Source organism: Oryctolagus cuniculus, chromosome 5 (genome assembly GCF_964237555.1).
Source record: "Oryctolagus cuniculus chromosome 5, mOryCun1.1, whole genome shotgun sequence".
Taxonomy (NCBI): domain Eukaryota; kingdom Metazoa; phylum Chordata; class Mammalia; order Lagomorpha; family Leporidae; genus Oryctolagus; species Oryctolagus cuniculus.
Window position 1 is genome coordinate 9,508,376 of NC_091436.1, and position 21,555 is coordinate 9,529,930.

A 21,555-nucleotide genomic window follows, 5' to 3' on the forward strand; every position below is an offset into this window, starting at 1 on the left:
ACTAGGCCTCCGTAGCACGCAGGATAGAGGGCTGCAAAAACCCCAAAGTAGGTCAACTGCTGAGCCTGCTTTTTTTTTTTTTTTAAGATTTATTTATTTATTTGAAAGTCAGAGTTACACAGAGAAAGGAGAAGCAAAGAGAGAGAGAGAGGTCTTCCATCCACTGGTTCACCTCCCAATTGACCACAATGGCCAGAGCTGCGCTGATCTGGAGCCAGGAGCTTCTTCCAGGTCTCCCATGGGGTGCAGGGCCCAAGGACTTGGGCCATCCTCCACTGCTTTCCCAGGCCACAGCAGAGAGCTGGATAGGAAGTGGAGCAACTGGGTCTCAAACCAGCACCCACATGGGCTGCCAGCGCTTCAGGCCAGGGCGTTAACACACTGCACCACAGCACACACCCTGAGCTTGCTATATGAACCACGCACCACTTGTTATCTTGTAACCTTCAGCAATTCTGTAATCTGTAACCACCAGATGCCTGGTACACAGTGCTCTCACGTGTGGGATCCTGGGAGCCTTGCTGCTAGCACAGTGACTCCTCCCTCCCCACCCTAAATCTGCCCAACACCACTCCTTTGGGCACAATGTCAAGCTTAGGTTGTATCTCTCAAGCTGCTCAAACAACGAAGAACTGGGGGAGGGACCTGGCATGGAGGGAGAAGAGGAGCTGCGTCTCTGAGGGCGGTGCCTGTGCCCACCTGCTGGCCACCATTCTCGAGACCCAGTAACACCACATGTCTCCCTTTCTGCTTGCTTCATGTCTCTGAGCCCATCCTTTGGTAGGCAGGGCATCTCGCTGGGCTTACTTCCCACAGCCGGCATGGTGGCGGAGCAGGTGAAGCTTCCACTGTACCCGGGATGAGTGCCGGGTCGCGTCCTGCCTGCTCTACTGCTGACCCAGCTCTCTGCTAATGGCCTGAGAAGGACGGCAGAGGATGGCCCAGGTACGTGGGCCCCTGCCACCTTGGCTCCTGCTTTCAGCCTGGCTCAGCCCTGGCCATTGCAGCCACGTGTGAGGCGAACCCAAGAGACAGAAGACCTCTCTCTTTCTGTCTCATCCTCTTTTTAACTCTTTCAAGTAAATAAATAAACCTTTGAGAGAAAGAGAGAGAGACTGATAAAATGGGAAAACATAATTGCTATGGGCTGAATGTTGGTGCCTGCCCAAAGCTCATCTGCTAAAACCTAACACTCAATTGTAGGGTCAAAAGGGGATGCCTCTGGGGCCGGTGCGATGGTGTAGCAGGTCAAGCTGCCTGCAGTGCCAGCATCCCACATGGGTACCAGCTTGACTTCCGGCTGCTCCACTTCTGATCCAGCTCTCTGCTATGGCCTGGGAAAGCAGTAGAAGACGGCCCAAGTCCTTGGGCCCCTGCACCACATGGGAGACCCGGAAGAAGCTCCTGGCCGTTGTGGCCATTTAGGGAGTGATTCAGTCAGTATATGGGAGATTCTTTCTCTCTCCCTCTCTCTCTCTCTCTGTCTTTCCCTCTTCCTCTGTAACTCAGCCTTTCAAATAAATAAATCTCAAAAAAAAAGGAAAGAAAGAAAAAGAAGAATAAGGAAAAAGAGAAAGGAAAAGGAAAACGGGAGGTTGACCTTGGCAGGCCTTCCTGTGCTGCGCCCACGGGAAGTGGCGCAGAGAGCAATGGGGAGCAACACTCCCGATAACGCTGGACTGCAGCACAATGAGGTGACTGGGGGGGGGGGGGCACAGATGGCCTCGCAGAGCAGCGAAACCCCTGGCGGTCCGGAAGGCTCCCGACACACAGATCCCAGTAGCAGCACCAGCGTGGGAGGGAGTGCTGGCAGCCAGCTGAAGCCCTCGTGGGATCCTCCCGGGGCCGACCCCTCAGTGTAATGACTCTCTAAGGGGAAGACAGGCTGCCTGTGAGCACTCTGTATGAGCCTGTGCTGGCTTCTCTCACCACCTGCTCTGGCTCTCTAATTGTGTTTGACATATTGGCACACCAACTTAGATGTAAGATCTCCGAGAGCAAGAATCCCATCTTCTAAGTATATTAAGATTCACCTATAGGATGGAATATTATACAGTCTTCAATAATAACTAACCAAGTACCATGCACAGGTGAACAGGTAAACAAAACGTAGTATACATCATACATGCAATGGACTACTAGCCGACCTTGCAAAGGAAGAACATTCTGACACACGGTACAACACGGATCAAACCTGAGAACATGCAAGTGAAACGACCCAGTGACTGACAGACAGCCTGGCTGCACCAGCCTGAGCGCACGGAGCAGTGAGGCTCACAGAGCGAGGCAGAGTCCCTCAGTCAGGGGCTGAGGGGAGGGCAGTGGGCAGCTATGTAATGCGTTTAGAGTTTCAGTTTGGGAAGATGAAGTCTGGCGATCGACAGTGGTGATGACTTAGTATCAGTGAATTAAACTCTTAAAAATGGTTACTTTTATGTATATTTTATCACAAAAATTTTTCCAAGAAAATACATGACACAATAAAAATCTTATGGACACATGAAAAATGCTTATGCTCCGTTAAATTTGAAAGCATATAAAGGGGGCCAGCATTGTGCTCTAGTGGGTAAAGCCACCTCCTGCAGTGCCGGCATCTCATACGGGTGCCAGTTCAAGGCTCTGCTGCTCCACTTCTGATCCAGCTCCCAGCTGATGTGCCTGGGAAAGCAGCGAAGACAGCCTAAGTGCTTGGGACCCTGCATCCATATGAGAGACCCAGAAGAAGCTCCTGGCTCCTGGCCATTGCAAGCATTTGGGGAATGAACCAGCAGATGGAAGATCTCTCACTCTGTCTCTGTCTTTTCCTTTCTCTGTGTATCTCTAAATTTCAAATACATATGTAAATTTTAAAAAAGCATACAAAGATATTTACAGTCTTGAGTATAACTGAAAAAATGTACAGAAGAAAAGAATTCAAGAGAATGCTGTGCCTGAGTTTTAATAATGAAGATCATGTTGATTTTTCCCTATTTTACAAATATTGTTATTTGTATATTTTGCTACTTTTCATGTTTAAATAATAAAAAATAGCAAAAAACATTTGACAAATGTTAAAACTAAGATGGCAAAAGTTAGGTCTGTCACTGCTGAGCTTCCTCACTTGTCACTCCTTTATCCACTCACACAGCCCTAGCTTTGGGGTGAAACACAGAGGTTTCATATATGCTTAATCCTGGACAGTTATGCATTGACCTAGGAACTTGTAGGGTGCTCTGGGCATAGAGATAAGATTTAATCAAATCAACAGTCTCCCTCTTATCTTCACTTTCAAAGTTTAACAATAAAACTAAAGATTTATTTATTTATTTGAAAGAGTTACAGAAAGAAAGGAAGAAGCGGGGAAGAGAGGGAGAAGAAGAGGGATCTTCCACTTGCTGGTTCACTCCACAGGTGGTCACAAAGGCCAGCACTGGGCCAGGCCAAATCCAGCAGCCAGGAGCTTCTTCCAGGTCTCCCACTTGGGTAGTAAGGGCCCAAGCACTTGAGCCACCTTTCATTGCTTTTCCCAGGCCCACAGCAGGAAGCTGGACTGGAAGCAGGGGAGCCGTGACTCAAACCAGCCACTCCAATACGATACAGATGTCCTAAGCAACAGCTTAAAACACTGCTGCTTCTGCGCCAGTCAGTACTCATAACTCACCTCAATTCTTTTGGGAGAGAAGGCTAAACTCTCAAGTGTCTTGGTCCAATTTCTGTGGCTGTAACCTAATACCAGACTGAGTAAATAACAAACAGTAGTTTATTTGGTTCAAAATTCCAGAGGCTGGGAAGTCCAAGATGGAAGGGCTACCTGTGCCAAGGGCCTTCCTGTTGCATCATGACACGGCAGAAGACAGAAGGCAGACGTGAAGGGCACAGGTGGGAGGGAGCTAGAACTCATCCTCTTATCAGGAAACCACTTTCTCCATACACAACCTGTTCATTAATCATGCATGAAGGAGAAGCTCTCATTACCCACACCTTTCCTGCTAAGGAGGAATACACTGGGAATTAAATCTCCATGAGTTTGGAAGGGGACATTCATTTGTTATGGGGGGAAAAGATTTTTCTTTGAAAGGCAGAGAGAAATCTTCCATCCACCAGTTCATTCCCAAAATGCTTGCAACAGGGCCAGGTCAAAGCCAGGAGCCCAGAACTCAATCCAGGTCTCCCAGGTGTGCAGCAGAAACCAAGCACTTGTGTCATCACCTTCTGCCACCAGGATGGGCAACAGCAGGACGCTGAAATCAGAAACAGAGCCAGGACTTGAACTCGGGCTCTTCAGTATACGCTTCAGGCGTCCACCGGGCATGTCAACCACTGCACAAAGAGCCTAGCTCAGGACGAATATTCCAACCACAGCAGTAATAAAACTGCCAAATAAAATTTCTTTCAAAAAGGAGCCAAGGTAGGCCTTTGGCCTAGCAGTTAGGATTTCACCTGGGACACCCCCATTCCACACGGAGTGGCCTAGGTTCAGTTCCTGGCTCCTGATTCTGGCTCCCTGCTAATGTAGAACCAGGAAGGGAAGAGGCGTTCGTGGCTCAAGCAGTTGGGTCCCTGCCACTCATATGAGAGACCTGAACGGAGTCCCTGGCTCCCGGCTTCAGCTTTAGTTCAGCCCTGGTCACTGAAGGCATTTGGGAAATGAACCAGCAAACGGAAGCGCTTTCACGATCTCGCTCGCTCGCTCTCTCAAATAAATAAAACAAAATGCAATGTAATGCAATACAAATGGAAAATACTCAAACCAGGAATCAGGAGTCAAGTCTGGCCACCTCCACAGTGCCTGGCTGGGAGCCCTGGAGGGGCACATGGCTTCTCCAAAAGTCAGCTCTCCCATCTGCAGACGGGGAGGTCACCTGCTCTGCACCTTATCAGGAAAACTACCAAGGTCAAAGGTAAAACGAGCGTGGGAAGATGCTGTGAGGAGATACTTCACAAACCGCAGGGCGGGGCCTTGGCAAGGGTCATCATCAACTTGATCTGTCTGTGCTGTCATAAGGCACCCAGGAACTCAGCGCCCTCACAGATGCTTTTGTTCTTGTGTTGTTACTCTTGACTTGGCATCTGAAGGCTCTGAGACCAGCAGGCCCCAGAGCTCCCTGCGCTCCACACGTCTGTGGACGGCTATGGTGCGGGGCGTTCTATTTATGACATTTCAGGGGCGTCCCCCGCAGTCTGCGGGAAGAGGCATGCAGAAGACAGCATCATGTGGGAGAAAGGCTTTCCCACAGCTCCACACACTGCCGTCCGTTTTCATTCAACAGCAGGGCTCTTTCAGCGCTATCTTGGAACAGCACGTGGTTTTTAAACGCTCTTAAGCGTTAACAAATGCTTCCTACCCTTTGAAGGTGGGACATTTAGCAGGGTAAGGGGCAGGTCAGAGGTGGCTTCCAGTGTGTCTTCCACTGAACACTACTCAGGTGCAAACTGCCCCACCGCATTCTAGTAAGACATCACACCACACAAGTACACTTTCTGGGGAGGCAGAGGGTTTGAGCTTTAACTTTAAACACATCAATGAGTCAAAGGTAACAAACCACCTTTCCAAACGATGCGCACGGGAAGATGACAGAACTAACACGTTCAAAACTCCCCAGCGCCAGCCAGCACCAATTCCCGGCAGTGCCAGAGCAATCTGTCCTCACGTCAGAGGTCACTTCCGAGGTCAGGGCGGCTGCAACCACTGGGCACTGCACAAACATCGCAGAGGCCCCTGCCCATCTCGAGGTGTTCCCAGCACACAGCGGCCCTCTGCGCTTACCCCAGCGCTTCAAGCTGTTCTGGTTTCACTCAGTTTTGTCTTTTGCTTAACAAGCAAAGTTTAATGAAGTTCGTTCTTTCTGATAGGTTCACTGGATTACAGACTTCAGGCACCACCAAAGTTACTGTGTCTTCTTTCAATTCGCAGAGATTTCTATTTTTTGACTAAGAACTCTCTTGCTCAGAATTTTCACCTCCATTAACATTAATAATTGCCTTTGTTCTGTACCTCATTTTTCACAAAGAAATAGTCTTTAGCAGCTCCAGGAATTACTGTTTTTAAATTAAGTAGAGGATAACGAACCACCCTCAGGCTGGTTTTCAGGTGCTCGGCTGAGCTCACTTAAAGTCCTTAAATCCTAACAGCCCCATGGCAGGCCAGGTTGTAATAGCATTCAGCCAAAATACAAATAACTGCCCATCACAGCCAGTCAGGGTCAAGGTCACTGGTAAACAGATCAAGTCCTGACTATTAAATTCAAGAATGCTAATGGTTGAGTGCACTCACTGCTGAAAGGCTAAACAAAACATCTCATGTCAATCTAAAAATAGCCCTAACACAAACCAGCAGTAGCTTTCTGAAATCGCACAGGTAATGTAAATTTAAACTGGTTGCGGGGAGGGTCCAACCCGACACGTGAATCACTCATAGACAAGCAGATAAATCCATCTTTCTTCTTTGCCCTCAGCCTCCATACACGCAGTATTATTAGGACACCATTATATATGGTGTCATATATATGTCATTATATATGACATCATTATATAATGATGACAGAGGAACATTTCCCAGCATCACACACTCCCCTGCACAACCCGACAACACTCTGGGTGGATGCGGCAGCTCACAGAGGCAACACCCAAGGCCCAAAGAGAAGCAACGCTGGCTGAAGTGATGCGGCCTGTAAGAGACAGAACCAACAGCCCAGCAGAAGGACACCTGACTCCAGCAGCCACTCCAAAAGCAAAACTGCAAAATCCCCACACTCAGTCACAGCCCTAGAAGGCGAGCAGACACCACAGGGCCCTGGACGACGGGGAGGAGAACTGCGCCCTCCAGGGGGCGGTCTCCGACCCAGCCCCGTCCCCCTAACACCACACGCCACCTGGTTTCCCAGCGGAAAAGGGCAAGCAGAGCTCCCTTCAGGACAAGACAAAGGAACGCGGCAGCTCACAAGGCTGGGTCCTTGTCTGGCTTTGCCCTCATGTGTCCCCTGCAAGCAGTGACTGGCAGGACGCCTTGAGGTGGGCCTGAGGCCTGGCTCTACTCCGAGAGCCTCCTCTCAAAGATAACCTCTGCTCCACCATTCTCCTAGAGAGGTGGAGAACGCCAGCCCACGGGCCACGTAACCCCAGCGAAATACCAAGGCAACTGCCTGTGCGACTCGAAACTCCATGAATCCACAGCAGGCTAACTTTTAAGCTGATGCTTCTGTATGGCCAGTAAATGATGTCATAAATATCCACATGGCTCTGGGTAGAAAAGAGGTCCCCATTCATGCTAGAGAGTGTCAGGGACACTGAGGCTTGTGACCACCAGAGAGTGCTGATATGCAAACATTATAATTTATATCTCTAAAAACTATATTTGATCTGGGGCCAACGTCATGGTACACTGTGTTGTCACCACCTGACATGCTGGCATCCCACACTGGAGGGTCAGTTCGAGTCCCGGCTGTTTTGCTTCTGATCCAGCTCCCTGCTGACATACCTGAGGAGGAATGGATGATGGTCCAAGTACTTGGGCTGCTGGCACCCATGTGGGAGAGTCACACAGAATTACTGGCTCCTGGCTTCAGCCTGGCCCAACCCCAAGTGTTGCAGCCATTGAGGAGGGAAACAGCAGACAGAAGATCTTCTCTGTCTCTACCTCTATGTTGCTCTTTCAGATAAATAAATCAATCTCCAAAAAAAGAAATTCAAGTTTATAAAAAGTAATTCCAGAATTTGTTTAAGGCTTATTTATTTGAAAGGCAGAGTCACACAGAGAGTCAAAGACAGAGACAGAGAAAGATCTCCATCGGCTGGTTCATTCCCCAAATGGCCAAAACAGCCAGGGCTGGGACAGGCCAAAGCCAAGAGACAGGAGCTCTTCCAGGTCTCCCACAGGGGTGGCAGGGGCCCAAACACTTGGGCCATCTCCCACTGCTTTTCCCAGGCATTAGCAGGGAGTGGATCTGAAGTGGAGCAGCCAGGACTCAAACCGGCACCCATGTGGGACGCCAGAGTCACTTGATTTTTAACGCAAGGTTTATGAGATGCTTTCACAGCCAGGGTGCCTTCCTGTGTGTTAACCATTAGAGGCCGTCCTAGCATTTTTGTAGATTTAAGCAGGAATGTTCCCTCCACAGAACTTAAAGGAACTCCCATCACCCCACAGGCCCCCCGGAAGTGCCCACTGTCTACAATTACTCACCACTTCTTTCCCTGGGAACTCTGGGACACAGAGAAAATAAGTAATCTCTCTCAATACCTGGGTTACACACAGCACAAAAGACACGAAGCGGGGCAGCTGGCGAGAGGCGCTGCGGCCAGGTTGTGCCACCTACAGCAGAGTAGAGGATGCTGGATTGTGACAGAAAAGAATGACTCAGAACACAAGGGAGGACGGCTGAGGGGCCAGCATTGTGGCATAGCAAGCAAAGCCACCACTGAAAGGCCCGCATATGGGCATCAGTTCAAGTCCAAGCTGCTCCACTTCTGACCCAGTTCCCTGCCAACATAGGAAAGCAGCAACATGGCCCCAGTTCTCAGACCCCTGGGCCCACGTGGGAGACCCAGATGAAGCTCCTGGCTCCTACATTCAGCCTGACCCAGCCCTGGCCATCGTGGCCATTTAGGGAATGAGATGAGAGATCTCTCTGTGTCTCTGCCTCTCCTCCTCTCTCTGTAAGGCTGCCTTTTAAATAAATAAATAAATCTAAGAAAGACAGTAAGACAAGACAAGACAAGACAAGACAAGACAGGGAGGCAGAGAGAGGACAACAAAGAGAGAGAAAGTGCTTCCAAGGCCACAGCGTCCCTGGTCTGATGCAGCCTAGACTCCTTACAGACAGCCCAGGGGACTTTCAATAAATTCTCTTTTTTAGATAACCTGATCTCTTTTACCTGTAACCACAGTTCCCTAACTAATCCAGGAGTCTAATGTCTTTTCCTATGATTGTTTTGAAAGAAAATAACACATACCCTGGCCACAAGCAACTTAGTGGTTAGGTCAGAAGTAAGGAAAAGCCGGCGCCGTGGCTCAATAGGCTAATCCTCCACCTTGCGGCGCCGGCACACCGGGTTCTAGTCCCGGTTGGGGCGCCGGATTCTGTCCCGGTCGCCCCTCTTCCAGGCCAGCTCTCTGCTATGGCCAGGGAGTGCAGTGGAGGATGGCCCAGGTGCTTGGGCCCTGCACCCCATGGGAGACCAGGAAAAGCACCTGGCTTCTGGCTCCTGCCAGGATCAGCGCGGTGCGCCGGCTGCAGCGGCGGCCATTGGAGGGTGAACCAACGGCAAAGGAAGACCTTTCTCTCTCTGTCTCTCTCTCTCTCACTGTCCACTCTGCCTGTCAAAAATAAAAAAAAAAAAAAAAAAAAAAAAAAAAAAAGAAGTAAGGAAAAGAAAAGAGTTCTGCCATTTTGGAGCTGGGAGGAGGGGAACTGTTAAACCAAGCAGAAATCCTGAATTCCGTAGTCACAAAAACTCACTCCGCACAGTCTATTTCCCCCGACCTACTAACACCTGATCAGCACGGTCTCAGCATTACTAATTCCTAAATATTTCAACATAAACGGAACAGTTCCTCACGCCTCAGAAATCACTGCTGGTTTCCTATCGGCCACAAACAGATGGCAACTCAGGAGAGTCCTGTTCCCATTACGCCAACTTGGCAGGAGGCTCACCTGCCACCACCTGAAACACCAATCCCTCCCACCTCTACACAGAAGGCTCCCAAACACAGCTCCAGTCCTGCCTGGATGCCCACTGATGAGCATCCTTCAAGCAGAGGGGGGGAGGTCTCATTACAACTCCACTAATTAATAAACATGCGGAGGGACCACATCACAGCCTAATACGATTACAGGAACTCTGTAGCTTTTCATTGCTGTTCCACTATATGGTTCACACAGGTTCCCTGCCTGATTACACTGGGATATAATCCAGTTTTGCGAATATATCCATATGTATAAGAAACAGCAGATCTCATAGTATCAAGCCCGAAAGAAAACCTTTGGAGATGCTAAAAGTTCAATTTCAGACACAATAATACATCCTTAAATTTTTACTTACAATGGAACCACTTGTTCTTTTGTTTTATTTTCTTAAAAATTTTTATTTTCATTTTATCTGAAAGGAAGAGAGGACAGAGACAGAAACGGAGAGAGATTCCACCCACTGCTTCATTCCTTGAACACTGGCAATGTCCGGGCTGGGTCAAGCTGAAGCCAGGAGACTGGATCTCAATTCGAGTCTCTCACACGGATGACAGGAACCCAAGTACTTGAGTCTCCGTCTGCTGCCTCCCAGAATGCCCATCGGCAGAAAGTGGGAATCAGAAGTGGAGCCAGGACTCTAACCCAAGCAGTTTCATACAGAAAGCACGTGGCCCTCCTGAGCGGTGTTTTAATCACCTTCCCCTGCCCCCATCTATCCTCAACATAGATTTCTTGGCTACAACTTTTTTTTTTTAATTTATTTATTTTAAAGGCAGAATTACAGAGAAGCAGAGACAGAGACAGAGAAATCTTCCATCTGCTGCTTCATCCTCCAAATGGCCGCAACAGCCAGGGCTGGATCAGACCGAAGCCAGGAGTCAGGCCCTTCCTTCAGGTCTCCTATGTAGGTACGGTAGCAGGGAACTGGATTGGAAGTCAAGTGCCATATGGGATTCCAGCATCCAAGGTGGAGGCTTTACCAGCTACACAACGCTGGCCCCTTAAGGGGCTACAACTTTTTAACATAAACCATCAAAGTCTAAAAGAATGCCAAACTCGGCCAGTGCCGTGGCTCACTTGGCTAATCCTCCGCCTGCGGCACCAGTACACCGGGTTCTAGTCCCAGTTGTGGTGCTGGGTACTAGTCCTGGTTGCTCCTCTTCCAGTCCAGCTCTCTGCTGTGGCCCAGGAAGGCAGTGGAGGATGTCCCAAATGCTTGGGCCCCTGCACCCGCATGGGAGAACAGGAGGAAGTACCCGGCTCCTGGCTTTGGATCGGCATAGCGCTGGCAGTAGCAGCCATTAGGAAAATGAACCAACAGAAGGAAGACCTTTCTCTCTGTCTCTCTCTCACTGTCTATAACTCTCTCTCTGTCTAACTCTGCCTCGCAAAATAAATAAATGCCAAACTTTTCAGAAATGATCTGTAAGATAGAAAACAAGGAAGCTGCCTCTTACACACTTACACACACACACACACACACACACACAGAGGCAAGGGAGAAGAAAATAACCTGGACCACTTCCTCATCAGATTCCAGGCAAAGATGCTCCCCCGCGCGGACACTGCCTAACCACAGGGACCTTGATCACTAGCTGCTCCCTGCATGCTCAGCAAACCAAACCTGACTCTTGGAATGTTAAGCCAAGTTTTCCTCAGTGGGGTAAACTGAAATTAACGACATTCATGCCATGCCCCAGTACAGATGCAAGTAATAGATAATCCCACCTCAGACTGCCTTAAACAATAGGGAAGTTTATTTCACATAGGGAATCCAAGGCAGGCGGGTGCCAGGTGTGGTATGCCAGGCCTCTTAATGGCTTTCTGCACAGTTTAGTAACTTGGTCCCTTCCCATGAGTTGTCTTCAAGTTCAGAGCAACAGCAAGATGGCTGTGACGGTCGCAGACCCCACATCCAGAAATGACAATTTTCAGGGCAGGAAAACGGTCATCATTTCTACCGCTGTTAATTCAAGGCTGAGAAGTTCAACAGAACAGCCTGCAGGTGAATCCCTCAGAGTGGCAAGACAAGAAGGGGGGGTCACAGGGTAGGGAGAGCGAGGAAAGGGGGTGTGGCAAGACCAACAAGAGGGGAGGTCACAGGATAGGGAGAGCAAGGAAAGGGGGTGTGGCAAGACCAACAAGAGGGGAGGTCACAGGGTAGGGAGAGACCAACAAGAGGGGAGGTCACAGGGTAGGGAAAGCGAGGAAAGGGGACTGGAGATTTCTCATCAAAGTGTGGCATTAAGTCCCAAGACTTCCGATTATTGGCTTATAATGACAGGCAATCTGTAGCCTTGGCTTTCTCATAAGAAAATATATACATTTGACATATTGTAAAAGGCTGTAGGGAAGACCAAAGAAAACTGCATATGTAAACAAATACTTTATAAACTGTTACACATATGGAAGCAAATGTTACTTATAATGAAACAAATTACTGAGAAAAACTCCTTGGAAAATAAAGGCCAATGTTCTTCATGTCAAAACCGAAGGAAGTACAATCAACTAATGGATATCACTTTAAACATCACATTTCTATTAATTTACCCGGAACTTGGGAGGAAGCTTCCGTGTGATGTACTGATCCTCGCGAAGAAGCGGGATGTGGCAGAACAACTGTACAGACACCGTCAAGGCTTGCAGCAAACCGAAGCCAGGATCCCCTCTGCTCTTTCCTGGCCCTCTCCCAGCCGCGCCCAGCAGTCACACCTCACTGTTCCCAAGTGGAAAGGAAGAACAGCGGTGCTTCTCCCTGCAAGTCAGAAAAGGTGAAGAAAATGGAGGAGGGGCCAGCACTGTGGCGCAGCAGGTTAAGCCACCGCTTCCAATGCTGGCGTTCCAACTGCGTCCCAGTTCAAGTCCTGGCCGTTCACTTTCTGAGGCAGCTCCCTGCTGATGCACCTGGGAAAGCAGATGATGCCGGTCCAACTGTGTCAGCCCCCGCCCTCACGTGGGAGACCTGGACGGAGTTCCAGCCCTGGCAACTGCAGCCACTTGGGAAGTGAACCAGCAGAAGGAAGACTGATGATAATCTCTGTCCTCTCTCTCTGCCTTTCAAATAAATGTCTTTAAGGAAAAAAAGAACAAAAAGAAAGAGAAGAAAATCGAGGCAGCATTTGGTTCAGCAATTAAGATGCCACTAGGTTGCCCGCATCCCCTCCTAGCGGCCTAAGTCCTAGCTGCTCTGCTTCCCATCTAGCTTCCTGCTAGCGAGCACCCTGCAAGGCAGATGATGGCTCCAGTTCTCAGGTCCCTGTCACCCATGGGAGACACCTGGATGGAGTTCCAGGCTCCTGGCTTCAGCCTGGCCCAGCCCTGGCTGTTGTAAACATTTGGGAAATGAACCAGTAGATGAAAAATCTTCTCTCTTTCAAATAAAATAAAAATGTGTAAAAAATTAATTCTTTTAAATGCTAAGAAAATTGTTTCAAAAAGGCCCAGAAATCCCTCTGCTGAGCACGTATCCACAGGAAACAAAAGCAACACCCTGGAAAGATACCTGCACCTCCGTATTTTCTGCAGAATTATTCACAACAACTGTCAAAGAACAGATGGACAAAGAAGCTGTGGTGTAGATATATAATGGAATATTATTCAGCCTTAAGTGGGGGAGGAGACCCTGCTATTAGTCCCAACATGAACAGACCAGGAAGACTTTATACTAAATGAAATAAGCCAGACACAGAAAGAAAAATACTGCTTCTCACTGATATGTGGAATCTTAAAAAGATGGAAAAAAAGGTCACACATAAGGAAATAGAGAAGCTACTGGTTACCAATTTGGGCAGGGAGGAGATGAGGAGATATAGATTAAAGAATACAAAATAGCTAATATGTAGGACAAACAACTAAAAAACAGCTAAGGTACGCCACAAGAGCTTTAGTAATAGGTGCCATATTCAGGGTTTCTGTGTAGATTTTAGCTGCTCTTACCATATGAGATACTCCGTGAGATAATTTCCCTTTGGCCTTCCTCATTTCTTTACCTCCATTCAGCAGGGCTAGAGATAGGCAAGCAAGCCCCAGAGGCTTACAGACCCACCCAGAGAGTCAGACACGCTTACACAACATGCTTCATCGGACAGGGAGCTGGCAGGCTGGTCGTGCCCAGGAGCCTCGCTCCAGCAAGTGAGGCCGTGGGACGCTGCTCACTTTGACCGACAGCAACATAAAAAGCCTCCTCACAGTGACAACGGGTTTTCTAGCTATAAAAGTCAGCACAACATATCCCAATTCTCCACTCTGGCCCAGGCAAAGGAAGGACAAGGTGTCAGAGTAAGAGCAAACGCGGCTCAGGTTATGATGAACAAAAAATGGAAACCAGTGGCAGTTTGGACAACTGGAGAGGACTTTATGCCCTGATCCTTATGGTCCTACCTATACATGAAAAACAGTTCCAGCACCGACGTGTGTGCTTCTCAGGCAGAGGTGTCTAACAAGACCAACGACTGAGAAAATTTTCCATCCCAGATGTATACATGAAGGGTTTCCAGAAAGTTCACAGCAAATGCATATTGTGAAAAAACTAGGGGCCGGCGCCGTGGCATAGCAAGTAAAGCCAAGCCTGCAGTGCCGGCACCCCATATGGGCCCCAGTTCAAGTCTGGCTACTCCACTTCTGATCCAACCCTCTGTCTGCTATGGCCTGGGAAAGCAGCAGAAGATGGCCCAAGGTCATGTGGGAGACCTGGAAGAAGCTCCTGGCTCCTGGCTTTGGGTTGGTGCAGCTCTGGTCATTGCAGCCAATTGGGGGGTGAACCAGCAGATGGAAGACCTCTCTCTCTTTCTCTCTGCCTCTCCTTCTCTGTGTACCTTTCAAATAAATAAATCAATCTTTTTAAAAATTGCTCATCTCTCATAAAGAAAAGGGTTAATAATACAGTAATATAGCACTTATTTGAGAGAAAAAAAAGACTACACACCTGGGTGCTCTGTATATCTGTTCTCACTTTTAAACTAAGACATGTCCCCACTCGGGGTCAGTCTCCTCCAAGCACACACTTCTTTCCATTCCATCCAACTCCTCTGAGTGCCCACAGCCCAGGAGGTCTTTATGGAAAGCTGCCTCCCCAGCCAAGAACTGTCTTCTGTTTGGCCATTCCTAGCTCAAGTCTCCTTCTAGGATCCAAAAGTTTTCTTCCTTGAGCCCACCAGTACGTCAAGGTTAACTACTTGGTGGCTTTAACAGTCATCTGGTCACACCAGAAGTGGGAAAAAAGGAAAGGTTCTGAAAACTCACGCTGTCAGAACTAGACTCAAATCAGCATCAGCCAATCAACCTAGAAAGAAAAGGGAAACTTGCAGAAAAGCAGCTGATTCCTCCCTGGAGCTCAGCTTACCTGGATTTCCAGAGAGACTCACATATTCAACAAAACAGAATTTTTATTGAGAAAAAAATTAAGTTACCCCTTAACTCAGCAATTTATATCAGAGCCAAACTATCTTGGTAATTTTCTGGCTGTTATGTCTATTTTTTTTAATTTACAGGAGGGTCAGAAAATTAGGAGAATATACTTCTTTGCAGACATCCCCACATACGGAGCATTATATTGACAATACTAGTCATGCATCGTGGCCAAGCAGGTTAAGCTGCTGCCTGCAGTGCAGGCATCCCACACGGACACCAGTTCGAGTCCCAGCTGCTCCACTGCTGATCCAGCTTCTCCAGAATGGCCCAAGTGCTTGGGCCCAACACTCACGTGGCAGACTCAGATGGAGCTCCTGGCTCCCGGCTTCAGTCTGGTCCAGCCCTGGCTGTTGCAGCCATCTGGGGAGTGAACCAGTAGATAGAGGATTTCTCTCTCTGTCTCTTCCTCTCTGCAACTCTCTTTCTAAATAAATAAACTTTTTAAAAAGAGACTATTAGTCAAATTATCATATTAAGAACTAAGAAGCAGAAGGTTGTAAATGTTATGTAACACTGAAACTCCACACAAAAAATAGCAGTTCCAAGTAACAAAATATTTTTCACACTGAACATAGCGTGCCCATAATTAAGCCACTGGATTAAAAGTCAGTATCTAGGCCGGCGCCACAGCTCACTAGGCTAATCCTCCGCCTTGCAGCACCGGCACACTGGGTTCTAGTCCCGGTTGGGGCACCGGATTCTGTCCCGGTTGCCCCTCTTCCAGGCCAGCTTTCTGCTGTGGCCCGGGAGTGCAGTGGAGGATGGCCCAAGTGCTTGGGCCCTGCACCCCATGGGAGACCAGGATAAGTACCTGGCTCCTGCCGTTGGATCAGCGCGGTGCGCCGGCAGCAGCACACCGGCCGCGGCGGCCATTGGAGGGTGAACCAACGGCAAAGGAAGACCTTTCTCTCTGTCTCTCTCACTGTCCACTCTGCCTGTCAAAAAAAAAAAAAGTCAGTGTCTAAAGGTCTGTACACCAGATGATTACTTTCTTCCAATAACATTAAACAAACGTATGCTAATTTAGTTTGCATCTCAAAATAACGCGGTAACAGACAGTACTTGAGGACAGGTAGATATCAAATGAGGAGAAAGGAACTGAACTATATCTTAACTTGTAAAAGCTCATTCATGATCTAATTTCTGAATGAATGCAAACTCCATAGCAAGTCTCCCTCTTCGGACATCTCACCTTGGGATCCACTTTACTGCTCATTAGCTCCAAGGGAGGGCCCACATAAACCAGTTCTGCTAGTCATTAACAACCAAAAGTCGAAGGAACTGGCTTACACTGACCAACAGAGATTACTGGTACTGTTCACCCGACAGTGCCTGCTCTGTCTCTCACAAGTTGTGGCCATACCATATACACCACGAACAGGGATCGATCCCTCCAAAGCCAAGAACGTGCCATCTTCCCGCATCATGTGAAGGAGAAAGAACCTCACCATCTGTATCCGGATGAACAGCAGCCATGAGATCCCATTTGTACGTGCATCAGTCAGCCACAACGCTCCCAGGGATTTGAGAAACACAGAAAGCCAGCAAAGGGGAGAAAAGGAGCTAGCTCCAGGGTCTCAGACTCTGAAACGACACCTACACCACTTCTCAACCATGTAGTTCATGGAGATTTCTACTTCTGGTACAACAAACTTAACAGATTAGATTTCCAGAAAGCTGATTTCAAAGCACCTCATAAACATTACTGCGCATGTATCTATATCTGTATCTATCTATCTATATCTATATCTCTGTTTAAAAAAGCACTTTCAGCTCAGGAAGTAGCTACAATGATACTTAATATTTTCCTACCATATTTCTTGCACATAAATACACATAAGACACACATCTCATTCACTATGACTTTTTATCCTATGCCATAAAATTTTTGAAAACATTAATTTTAAATCAGTCAAAAGTACAAAAGTGTTAAAATACGTTCTATATAACAATGTAATCACGAAGGTTGTTAGTCGTCCAGAAGTTCGGTACTCATTAGTTAAAATTAAAGGTTGATGTAATTAGATAAAATTGAGTGATGGTGACAATCTGCGGACTTGTATCAGCACTTCGCTCTCCACTGCTACCAGAGACCTGCCTGTCGCGCTGTTCCAGAGTCATGAGGAGGCGGGAGGTGTAAAACCAAACAGAAACAGGATGCCATAAATCCCAAAGGGCTGGGAACTGGTGCTCAAGTAGGCTGCAATGGATAGATTCTGGGCAGCACCCCAATCCTATGCTACTTAATTTATTCCCAAGTCCCTCAGAATCAAAGCGAGGTGAGGAGACAAAGTAATATGTATGCCACTTTCATTCTCACTTCTGTCACAGTATTAAAAATTATTACTAATGGAATAGCATAAGCAAACTGTGGGCTTTCTATCTTTTACTAGGAATTGCTGTGTTTTAGTCTGGGCCTTTCAAATATTACAAGATTTATTCCATTATCCAGGTATCAGAAAATTAATTCAGGAAAGTAAATTTCCTACACATGAAACACAAGACTGGTTTCTCATTTCATGGGAAAAGATGACAAGACCAAAAATGGAAAAAGTACAAATGACTTGTAAGGGCTGGAGAATGTGACCTGAATGTCAACCACCTTTGTCCAAGACCTAACCTCCTTAAACTGCCTTCTCTCAGATATGGTAATCCAGGCACTCTTTCTTAAATGTATTCTTCTCTAATTTGACAAATGATAACACACAGTTAAACTTTCTGGTTACTTAGCAATTCTAAACATTAACTCTGGCTGCCAAAAAATGTCAGCTTTGGCTGACCAGGGTTTTATGTGCACAGGATAAGCCTAACTTGTATGATGCAGGTTTTGATATTCCAATCACTGGAGCTGAATTTGTCCATCTGGTTTTGTGCCTAAGAGGCTTGTCTGTAGTTTAAGAAACTGATTATGTGTGAAGACAATCCTGTATGTCCCAGCATATGGTAACATCACTGTTGATCAACTTTTCTCCAAGATTAAAACTCTCCCAGCACTAACTGCTCGGCCTGTCATTGGCCTGAGGACTTCACAGGTATCAGTAATAATGTTACATTTCCCCAGGGACATAAAAAACACTTCTAGCAGACAAACATGGTAAAAAGGCACAGTAGCAGGTGAGAAAAATATTGCACCTAAAAGATTTTCTGCACAAGACTTCGATTTCCCTAAATAGGGAGTGAAAATTATACACACAGAAACCATAAAATTAACTACTGCCTTGAAAAGTTTAAACCTTTGTTGTTGGCAACAAACTGGTAAAAGAAATGTTCAGTAGGATGAAAAAATTTTGAACCCAGTGACATGTCTATAACATTCAAAAGGAATTCAAAAACACTAAGCAACAGGTTTTAAAAGCAGGCACAGAGGCCGGTGCTATGGCACAGTGGGTTAAAGCCCCAGCCCACAGTGCTGGCATCCCAAATGGGATCCAGTTCGGGTCCTGGCTGCCCCACTTCTGATCCAGCTCCCTGTTGGTGTGTCTGGGAAAGCAGCAAAGGCCCAAGTACCCTAGTACCCATATGGAAGACCCAGAGAAAGCTCCTGTCTTCAGAATGGCTCAGCTCCAGATGTTGCAGCCATTTGAGGAGTTAATCAGTGGATGAAAGACACCCCCCCTCTTTTTTTTTTTTCCGACAGGCAGAGTGGACAGTGAGAGAGAGAGAAAGACAGAGAGCAGAGAGAAAGGTCTTCCTTTGCCGTTGGTTCACCCCCCAAAGGCCGCCGCGCTGATCCGAAGCCAGGTGCTTCCTCCTGGTCTCCCATGTGGGTGCAGGGCCCGAGAACTTGGGCCATCCTCCACTGCTCTCCCTGGCCACAGCAGAGAGCTGGACTGGAAGAGGAGCAACTGGGACAGAATCCGGCGCCCCGACCAGGACTAGAACCCGGTGTGCCGGCGCTGCAGGCAGAGGATTAGCCTATTGAGCCTCAGCGTCGGCCATCTAATTCTTTAAAATAAATAAAATGAATTAATCTTTAAAAAAAAAAAAAGGCACAAAAAAGTCTTTAGAGCCCAATGTTCCAACTCATAACTACCTGGATCAACAGCTGAAACAAAAAAGTGAATGTTAACACATCTTTCATGAAACTATTCACTGAAAGGGCCAAACTCTTCGCCTTAGCCACCTACTAACAGATCAGATAACTACAAAAACTAACCAAGGAGCTCCAACATACCCATTCCCAACTGGAAGAAGATATCCAAGTATGTATTAAGGAAACCAAATGAACGAGCAGTAGAAATAACTGTAAAAACATGATACCTTACATAACGTGCTTCCCAATCCTTTTGTGACTATTATGATCTAAATTAAGCCTTTAATTTTTAAAGTTAGAAATTAATATCTTGCATGTGTTACATGTGTTATCTTTTTCAAAGCTGTCTCACATCCAATTTAACCCTAATTGTGCTTCCGAATACAGTAACAGTGAGAGATTCTCAAATAAGCCTCATGATTTGCACACCCACAGGGTAATTTTCTATGTAGCCTGTGCACTAATCCTATCTGAGGCTTTCCACAAACTGCATGTTTCAACTCTAAAAATGGTCTTTCTTGGGGCTGGTGTAGTGGGGCAGCAGGTTAAGCTGCTGCTTGCAACACTGACATCCCACATCACAGAATACTGGTTCAAGTCACAGCTGCTCTGCTTCCAGTTCAGCTCCCTGCTACTGTGCCTAGGAAACAGCAAAGGATGGCTCAAGTGCTTGGGTCCCCTGCCACTCACCTGGGAGATGCAGGGATTGTGTTCCAGGCTCTTGGCTGCAGCCTGACCCAGCCTTGGCTGTTGCAGGCATTTGAGGAGTGAACCACCAGATGGAAAAATCTTTGTCTCTCTTTCAAATAAAATGAAAAAATATATACATACATACACTCACACACACTTTCTTTCGAGTGTTAAGTATCTCTAATAGCACATAATACAAAGACTGCTATTTCAGCAGGTTAATGCCCCAGCCTGCAGTGCTGGCATCTCATATGGGCGCCGGTTCAAGACTAGGCTCCTTCACTTCCGATCCAGCTCTCTGTTATGGCCTGGGAAGGCAGTAGAAGACAGCCCAAGTGCTTGGGCCCCTGCACCTGCGTGGTAGACCTGGAAGAAGCTCCTGGCTCCTGGTTTCAGATGGGTGCAGTTCTAGCCATTGTGGCCAAATGGGGAGTGAAGCATCAGATGGAAGACTTTTCCCTCTCTCTCTCTGTGCCTCTTCTCTCTGTGTAATTCTTTCAAATAAATAAATAAATCTTAAGAAGAAAAGACTGCTATTCCTATTTACTGACTTCAGAAAAATATATTTGATTCTGAATTAATCATATTTAAAGAGGAAAAGAGCATAATTTTTTGAATATCATAATTTTTAACATCTTGGTAAGTTTCATGAATAACCCAAAATTTTATTTTTGACCAATCATTTTCTATAAAAGAAATCAGAGTTGACCCACTGTAAAGAACTTAACATGTTAAAGAGTGGACAAAGCCCAAGCAGATCAGAGTTCATGGCAATTTTATGTCAATGTGGCAATTAATTCAACATTTTTGAGAAAAGAATGTGTTTAATTTTAACTAGGTAAGGAGAATCTATTTCCTTGTCTTGCTGGAATGTTTTCCACTTTCTGCAGTTAAAAGTATCTCAAGTCTCCTTGTGACTCCTCATCTATTCTCTGTGGGCTTTGTGGGGACATCACACAAGAACAATCCTACATACTCACACAGCCGAATGACGTCCATAACCTGCGAGGGAAACTCAGGTGGTGTGCAACCAGGCCATCGTGTTCCCTCCAGGAAGTCTCAATCTGAGAGCAGGAGAATGAAATCAACTGGCACAGTCTTTGTGAACAAGGGAACCTGAGGACGACCCAGGTGGTGTTTCCTCTGGGGTTGGCCTCCAAAGCCTTCCTGTTCAGTACTTTCTGGGCTGATACGCTAAGTGCTGAGCCAAGAGTGCTGTAGCCTGCCAGCTGCACTCAACAACACACCATGAACGTCTTTCCAGACTGGTCAATATAGACGCACATCCTTGTTGGTTTTTTTTTTTTTTTTTTTTTAGCAGGCAGAGTGGACAGTGAGAGAGAGAGAAAGGTCTTCCTTTGCCGTTGGTTCACCCTTTAATGGCCACTGCGGCCGGCACACGGCACTGATCCGAAGCCAGGAGCCAAGTGCTTCCTCCTGGTCTCTCATGCGGGTGCAGGGCCCAAGCACTTGGGCCATCCTCCACTGTCTTCCTGGGCCACAGCAGAGAGCTGGACAGGAAGAGGAGTGACCAGGACTAGAACTAGGGGTGCTGGCGCCGCAGGCGGAGGATTAGCCTATTGAGCCACGGCACCGGCCCACACATCCTTGTTTTCAACAGCTGCACACAATGAATGTGCAATAATCTAATCAATTCCTTATTCAAGCTTAATTCGAGTTCTTTACTATGTACACACAACTTTGCTAACTTTTCATGTTATTTCTTTGGGATAAATCCCTACAAAATGTGAACTTTCT

General features: G+C 47.1%; 1 protein-coding gene across 8 annotated transcripts in view; it reads right to left on the bottom strand.

The window, feature by feature from the left end:
• Positions 1-21,555, bottom strand: part of TULP4 (TUB like protein 4) — a 248,201-nt gene that overhangs the window by 220,606 nt on the left and 6,040 nt on the right. For 3 of the 8 annotated variants that reach the window (XM_051855194.2, XM_051855187.2, XM_051855193.2), the window contains exon 2: positions 12,216-12,420. The exons of 2 other annotated variants lie outside the window; for them this stretch is intronic. The gene's annotated coding sequence lies outside the window, so the exon portion shown is untranslated. Of the gene's footprint in view, positions 1-4,730; positions 8,100-8,161; positions 9,317-12,215; positions 12,421-21,555 lie in introns of those variants that run through there. 3 more of the 8 variants (XM_051855190.2, XM_051855189.2, XM_070073326.1) reach the window with 3 other exon arrangements.